The sequence below is a fragment of the Capsicum annuum genome, chromosome 6 (genome assembly GCF_002878395.1).
Source record: "Capsicum annuum cultivar UCD-10X-F1 chromosome 6, UCD10Xv1.1, whole genome shotgun sequence".
Classification (NCBI taxonomy): domain Eukaryota; kingdom Viridiplantae; phylum Streptophyta; class Magnoliopsida; order Solanales; family Solanaceae; genus Capsicum; species Capsicum annuum.
The window spans coordinates 9,497,654-9,505,605 of NC_061116.1; the positions used below are offsets into that span (position 1 = coordinate 9,497,654).

At 34.2% G+C, this 7,952-nt stretch overlaps 2 long non-coding RNA genes across 10 annotated transcripts; one reads left to right on the top strand and one right to left on the bottom strand.

The window, feature by feature from the left end:
• LOC107873576 lies at positions 1 to 6,683 on the bottom strand. Of its 9 annotated transcripts, none has more exons than XR_007056393.1 (6): positions 5,503 to 6,683; positions 5,072 to 5,370; positions 3,263 to 4,069; positions 2,206 to 2,416; positions 177 to 1,358; positions 1 to 79 (listed from the first exon to the last, which is right to left on the bottom strand). It is a non-coding gene; the product is annotated as an uncharacterized LOC107873576 (long non-coding RNA). The 9 variants fall into 9 exon arrangements; XR_007056399.1 differs by having other exon boundaries at positions 12 to 301; positions 1,083 to 1,358; positions 5,503 to 6,679; XR_007056394.1 differs by having other exon boundaries at positions 12 to 301; positions 697 to 1,358; positions 5,503 to 6,679.
• LOC124899244 lies at positions 4,009 to 4,997 on the top strand. Its single transcript, XR_007056401.1, has 2 exons — positions 4,009 to 4,749; positions 4,846 to 4,997. It is a non-coding gene; the product is annotated as an uncharacterized LOC124899244 (long non-coding RNA).
• Positions 6,684 to 7,952: the final 1,269 nt, after the last annotated feature.

The following is a 7,952-nucleotide window of genomic DNA, read 5'->3' on the forward strand; positions in this document are numbered from 1 at the left end:
TGAACCAAAGATCGTACGTAATCTATATCTAGATTTACATATATTCTACTTGCATGAGTGGTGAAGAAGCTAACTTCACCTATTAACAATAAATATAATAAAATGTAAGTTTGACATTTGTTCAAAAAGATAGCACTTCAATTCAAAATAGTGATAATTAAAATGAGGACAATTACCACAAAATTCTTTCACGGTTGTAGATGTGACTATCACTATATACGGGCCAACATCCTTATTGTACAAGGAAGGAGCAAATTTATCACCAAGCTCTTCCCATAAGGTAATTTTGACTTTCTCAAAACTGTGCATGGAAAAAGACAAAGGAAATTAAAGGTATATAATTGATATAATTCGTCTAAATTTAATCAAAAGAAGTTTTTATACTTTGATTCTAATATGAACACATACAGAATTTGGTAAGATTGTTTTGTTATATATGCATTTAAGAAATCACCCCAAAATCGAGGAAAAAGAAAAACATGGAAGAATTTAAAAGCACATTTTTCTAAGTTTCATACACTTTAAATACATAAGGTGCATTTAAATAACATCAAAGAATAAAACTAAGAATGTTTTTTTAAAAAAAAAACTGATAAGTGAAATAGGTACTTATATACATATGAAGTTTGGATACATAATACCAATGAATGACTATAATGAAGATATTAAACGGTTATGAAGAGATGAGTGACTTACTAATCAGTAATAATTTTAATCTCCCTTGTTTTGCCCTTCGATCCACAATTCTCTATATCACCAATTTCATATAAACAACCAACCACATCTACTAATGAAGCGAGTGAAGTATGACATTTAAGAATAATGTTGTTGTTTTAATAATTTATGCAATAATTAATAATAAGAAAAATGTAGACCTGATAAAACAGTGTGACTATCCACCCTTGAATCAATCATAGTTGGTTTAATAAACTGAAATTCATTTATAGGAATGTCGACAACATCTTCAGCTAAATTGTTCATTACAGTTGAGGCAGACAAAATAATTGCCAATGGACATTCAATAGGTCTGTATGCAAAAGTGATTTCAACAACTTTGAAGTTTTTTATTGTAAATAAAGAACCTTCTTTCAACATGCCTTTCAGCCTATTCACTTGATTTGTATCCATTATACCATAGATCAAATTTTTCTGACGAAAGAAAGTCACAAGTGTTATGTAAACTAAAAGTGTAAAGAAGAAATAGTGTTTTTAAAATAAAAATGAACGTAAGAAAGTACCTTTTCATCAATAAATATCATTTCCATACTGATCAGCTTACCATTTTTCCTGTGATTAATAACATCCCACATTCTACAAAGTCTAACCCTTATCATGAAATCATTTCTGCCAGAAACCAACTGTGAAAGAAGAGAATATGTCATTGTAAAATCTTGACTAAATGGTATACAATCAAAGGATATTACAGTATGCAAACAGTTTACTTCCAATCTATATATAGTGATATAATTAGAGTATGAAAGGACACAAAAATAAATTAGCAATATAATTATTCATAAATGATTAGACATTAAAGGATTTTGCAGTTACAAATGAGGAATATGAAAGAAAGAATTAATGATGGTGAACAATAAATTAGAAATGCAACAATTCAATGAGTAATATACAATTAAAATACAATTAAAGACACTGATAGTTATAAATGTGGAAGATGAAGAAATAGGTTTTGTATTTACTGTCACTATTTTCTGATACCCTTGTCATCTCCGATACTTTCTTTACAACATATCATTGTTCATTCATCTTGAGGTTGATCATCTTAAACAACATTAATATTGCAAGCTAAACAGGAAACTTACAAAACATTTTAAAACTGCAATAGAACAGCTGAACTTTTTAAATCATTATGCATCTAATAAAACTACTACTACCTAGTCCCAAATAATTAGTGGTTAGCAACATGAATCCTCAGTGACCATGTTAGTCCATTTAAACTCATCTCAAGCTAATAAAAGCATCCTATATCTAATGAGTTTAAAACAAGAAGCATGAAGTGTTGCAAAGGCCATCAAAAACCCTATCATTGTCTTAATGAGGAGCACAACATCTACTTCATCAAAAACTCATAAACAATTAGTATGACGTGTTGATCCCCAAGATATTAGTAGATCTTTTGACCCTCTCTCTTTCTCAGATTTGTTAGCAATTTAAGTAATACTATTGGAACAAAACTATAAACCATATTACCTCCTAACACATTTCACATCAGCCGGATCCGTTCCTTGAGCCATTTCTGCTTCTCCTTCGACTTCATCATCAGCGGATTGCTTTTTAGATGAACCACTGGTGGTTGACTTCACCTGCACCCCAGGTTTCTTCTGCACTGTGGGCAAAGAGAGTATTCCAACCGGTCCACCAGAATCCTTATCTTGAACGTTTGTCACTTCCTGACCAGATCCTGTAGAGAAAAAGGAAATAAAGACTAAATGGTTGAAACTAATTTCCATAATACACCATACAGTAATCTGCACCAAGTCTTTGCCTATCATTTTTTAAAATTTTATATTTTTTTTCTTCGTCAGTCATTAAATGGATGTTTACATACATTTATCCTTCAGTTGCATATTACGTGCTTTTTTCCTGATGCAGATGGTTACATTGTCATGTAAAGAACTGAACAGTAAATTTACATCAGTAATTAAGAAAATGGAGAAATATTACATCAAAGAGATAGAAAAATGACAAGAGTGATGATTACAGATGAAGAATTAGCAGACAACAATTTGTAGTTAATTTCTGTCATTGAAATGCGTAGACTAATTCCTATGCACGAGGATCCTATATGAAGAATTATTCGAGCTTCAACAACTAATTACCCCACCAACTACCATTAGTGCATTAGACTCTAATTAGAGGCAAGAGTGGATCCATTTAGTGACTTTTTTTGTCTTAACTAATGAGAAAATTGTCATTGTATTCCGGTCAAGAAAAAATATTAACATAATTAAAGATTTATTAATGTATCATAAACTAATGTATCATGGTGTTAACTAATGTATCATATCTGAGATTTTTTGTAATTATTATAGAAGTAGGAAGACAGAGTAATTAGATATCAAAGTGTTGGGATTTATGTTGTTTACCCTTTATTTTATGCATTATTTATAAAACGTGTTTTCGTGCTTATTATATGCTTTTACTTTAAAAAGTCTTATTTGATATGAGGTTAATTGTCAGGATGCATTGTCAAATGCATGCTAACCATTCGGGATTTAAATATAAGAAAAACCTTTGTGAGACTTACCTCTTGTGCATATACATATCACTCACTGAAACACCTTCAGCAGCTGGAGTGCCCTCCAAAATAAGACCCTTCTTCCACAGAATAGAATAAGATTACGTCCACATTATCTTAGAGTAATCCCTTTTAAGAAGTTGATTGTCGAGACGACATTACCAATAGAAGCCAAAAAGGTTATGATGGTGATTATCCTCCTTTTTGGTCTTCTGCAACTCCTTACCATGACCAGCTATCTTGTTTAAGGCCTTTAAAATCTTTAATTGTCAACCCTTAAGAAAGACACATAAACCATCCACAGCACTGGAAGCAGAAATAGCAGCTTCAATAGATTAAATTTATTTTAAATTTGAGAAATCCTGTACCCCTTGGTCGTCTGTAACATGCTCCATAATTAACATCAAAAGGTAGGTTGCTAATGAAAATTGTCCCCTGCAAATTATCTACTCCCTGACTTGGAATAGCATTGATCTGTTTGCCCTTACCTAAAACGTCGTCTGGTACTTTATTCGGACTAGATGCATCCAGTGGTTCATCCAGCGGGAGAAGAGTGTTAACTTTCTTTCCCTTCTTTTTGGGGCTTGAAATATCATTTGTTGAAGTAGCTGGCCTTATTAAAGTTGGAGAAATGAAGTTCTGGAAAAAAAATTTTGCAATGCTTGCTTCCTCAACAAAGTTAACTTCAGTTTGGTTATCTTCTTCTAAAAGGTTAGAGTCATCATTGTGCCCTTCAACTTGCTGAGATTTTCCATGAATGTCAATGTCTTCATCCTCCGTCTGTATCACTACCGGTATCATCTTTTGCGCTCTGTTCTGTAGAAGCAATAGTGTAAATTGAATTATTCCCGAACTCATGAAGCAATACATTCAGGAGCTTAAACACAGTAACAGGCATAGTATTACAACATCACCACCTACAATATAGGAAAATGCAAGAACTAATTGCAGAATAGTTTAAATGAATATGAAGTGGCAATCATCAAGAATTCAACATTCATTACACCCACCATAACAAAGGTTTGAAAAAAAAAATAGTGAGTCTTAATCGTGCCCTTAAACATTACGAAAAGGAAATGACATTGCACCTACACAATGGTGTTGTAGTTGGCAATTTTAAGGTCGATATAATGGAGGTTGGATATGTTGAATATATGAAGTGCACTAAAAAGTGATGAGAGTTGTTCTATTCATACTAATGTACACGTGTAGGCACCAGACAAGTTTGCGGCTGCAGCTGGTAGGAACCCAGTCCGTAGTTTGTTACAAATTTTATAATGAAAATTTATTTTACTAAAAATAAGTAACATAAATGATAGAAACAGTATTTGTGAATAAGTATGAAAATTCATTCACATAGAATGAGTGAATTCCATCACATGTCACTCACTGTTGCAGCTGATGATCCAAGTCGGGGCAGTGTACACTTTGATTGCAATTCTTGGGTTTCTCCTGCTGACAATTATGATTATCACCGCATTTTATTTGTGAATCAGGTATGATTTAGTAAAATGTGTTGTTTAGCTTTAGTCATATATTTATTATTTGTGACAAGCTTGGCTTCCTAGTGATACTCCAGCAGCATTGTGCAGTTACAGAGAGGATGAGTTGCTTCATTTGAGAGGAACTGGAACTGTAACGCTTGAGGAATGGGACAGGGTTTATGACTATGATGATGAGTTTAATAACTTTCAAGATGTTCTTCAATGTTAAATTAAATATCAAATTAGCAGTTCTTCACCTATATAAGAACTTTAGAGAGATCCTCAAACATCAACCATAATCCAATAAGGCCAAAACTAAGTGACAAACCATTACCTATACTGTGTAGCACTTATGGCAACTCGTCCAGCAGAAGATGATAGAAATTTCTGCAGGTCATGCCATACTTCTTTGGGATATGCTTCAGATTACCACCGAGGGATTCACTCACCTCCATAGGTTCTCATTTTTTCCAACATATAATTGCAAAGCACCTAAATTCTGCATAACTACAAGCTATTGTTATACTGCACTTGCGAGAGCCTTCTTAACATCAGTAGCAAGCCATCTTTCTCCAGCCGATGATTCTTTGGGATATGCTTAAGATTACCACAGATGGGATTCACGCACAGATTCTGATTTTCATAAGTATCCAATGTTAAATTAAATATCAAATTACAAGTTCTTCACCTATATAAGAACTTTAGAAAGCTCCTCAAACATCAACCAAAATCCAATAAGGCAAAAAGTAAGTGACAACTCATTACCTGCACTGTGTAGCACTTATGGCAACTCGTCCAGCAGAAGATGATAGAAATTTTTACAGGTCATGCCATGCTTCTTTGGGATATGCTTCAGATTACCACATATGGGATTCACGCACCTCCATAGGTTCTCATTTTTTCCAACATATAATTGTAAAGCTCCTAAATTCCGCATAACTAAAAGTTGTTGTTATACTGCACTTGGGAGAGCCTTCTTAACATCAGTAGGAAGCCATCTTTCTCCAGCCGATGCTTCTTTGGGATATGCTTAAGATTACTACCAATGGGATTCACGCACAAGTTCTGATTTTCATAAGTATCCAATGTTAAATTAAATATCAAATTAGATGTTCTTCGCCTATATAAGACGACCTTCTTAACATCAGTATTGTGGTGTTTTGGATCTCCGTATTTGATGCAATCCATTTTTCTCCAGCCATAACCAGATCTTGCAGATTTTATGTTGCAGCAACCACCCCTGAATCAAGGACGATCTATGAAAGAGTAATCTTAATCGGTTGCCATCTGGATTGAGGTCGTGTAAGTCATTTCTTCGTGTTAAAAACCATGTGCAACATCTGAACTATTTCTCCTAAAGCAAACTCCTTTAGCCACAATTTATAAGACCTAACAAAGATAAAGATATGCTTACATACAATGTTGAATTAAATAGCGGATTACAAGTTCTTTGCCCAGCAGTGTTTGCTTCTCCTCTGCAGTAGCTTCTTCAATTGCCGAATCTCTCTTCTTAGAAGCTCTTCACCTATGTAAGAACTTTAGAAACTTCCCCAAACATCAACCATAATCCAACAGGACCCATTTTCTCAGATAAATCAAAATCAATTTTTAAATAAAAAACCTGGTTAATTGTTGTTGCAACATATTCACATACGCCAGCAGTTCTTGCTTCTCCTCTGGTTTATCAGACCAGTCAAACAGAACCCATATAAATGAAAATGGAAATTAATTTTAAAAAAACTTGGTTAATTGTGCTTGCAACAAAATTCCAACGCAAACATGGTGAAATCAGGAAAAGCTGACAGGGAAAAAGGAGGAAGACGGGCGATTTTGCTGGATAAATGCTTTTGCTTGATTAATGGTGTTTAATGCTTGGTAATGACAATGATAATTAATGGGTTTTATTAATTAAAAAATAGAAGGTAATGGATAAAAAAACTCAAAAAAACCAGGAAAAAGATAAATAAACTTCCTGATTATTGAGGCATGCCACATCAGCAGCAGCCTCCAATGATCCTTTTATATATAAAGAGAGATTATGTCGTACTAATACAAGGAAGGAGGAGAGACATCAATGTGATGATACTAAGTCAGTTGTAACATAAAATAGAACTTTTCGTAGTTATTTAATGATGGATCTAACGCTTCGATCTGGGGGTCAGGAGCAGAGGTTGTAGTATCGTAGCTAATGCTATTTGATCACCGTCACGAGATTTGACTATAGCTAATCAATCTCCTGCTTTCATGGAGTTTGGAATCTTAATGCTATCTTAGAGCGGATCTAGAAATCCCCAGGTAGTGGTAGTTGGCTTGGTGAAATCCGATAATCGATTGTCTTTAGAAAGGCGAAAGGCGGCTTGCCCAACCTAGACATTGTAACTGAAAGTCCTGCCTACTTCTCTTCTAGGCTTAGGGTAGTCCTAGACTACCTTCTTCTTTGCTGGCTTGGGAAAGACTTGCGGGCTATGGATCCCACAAATAGAATAGGACTATAACGAACCTTCCATGGTATAGGTTCAAGGACAATACAGATTGTGGCTTGGAGTATCTAAGGAAGGGTAGTCGTTTAGTGCGACAGCACTCTGGCTTCATGGACCTAATTTTTAGGGAAGGACTCGCTAGTGTCCCAGGGGTGACACTACACACTGAATTGCCCACAACACTATTTTTCCACAGGACTAAATCCATAGAAACAAACTTTAAATAACAATCAAAACGATCATAATGATTTTTTATGCTGTTGACAAAGAAATTTATTGTCGCTTCAATGTAATAGCTCATAAACCATGTAGGAAAGATAAACTGCATTATTTATGACAGGCTTGACCTTAACATTGTATTTAAACTAAGGCCTCAATTATTTGCACTCAACAAAGATTTAAATCTGAATGATTTCAAACTTTTGGCTATTACATGCATTTGTTCTCATCAAGATTTAAACAATCATTAAGGATACGTCTTAATCATAAAGATCCTGAACGAAGTCTGTATCACTCAAATGTATTTTTGTATAGATAATTTTCCTCACCAATGTATCCACAATCAACCGTCACTGTCACTAACCAACAGAGGCGGAGTCACCCCTCTTTAAGAGTTCGTCCGAACCCTCTTCTACGGAAAAATATACTATTTATACATGATTAAAATTATTTTTTATGTGGTTATAGTAGGTGTTGAACCCCCTTCGACTTAGTTTTCTTTGAATATTGAATCCC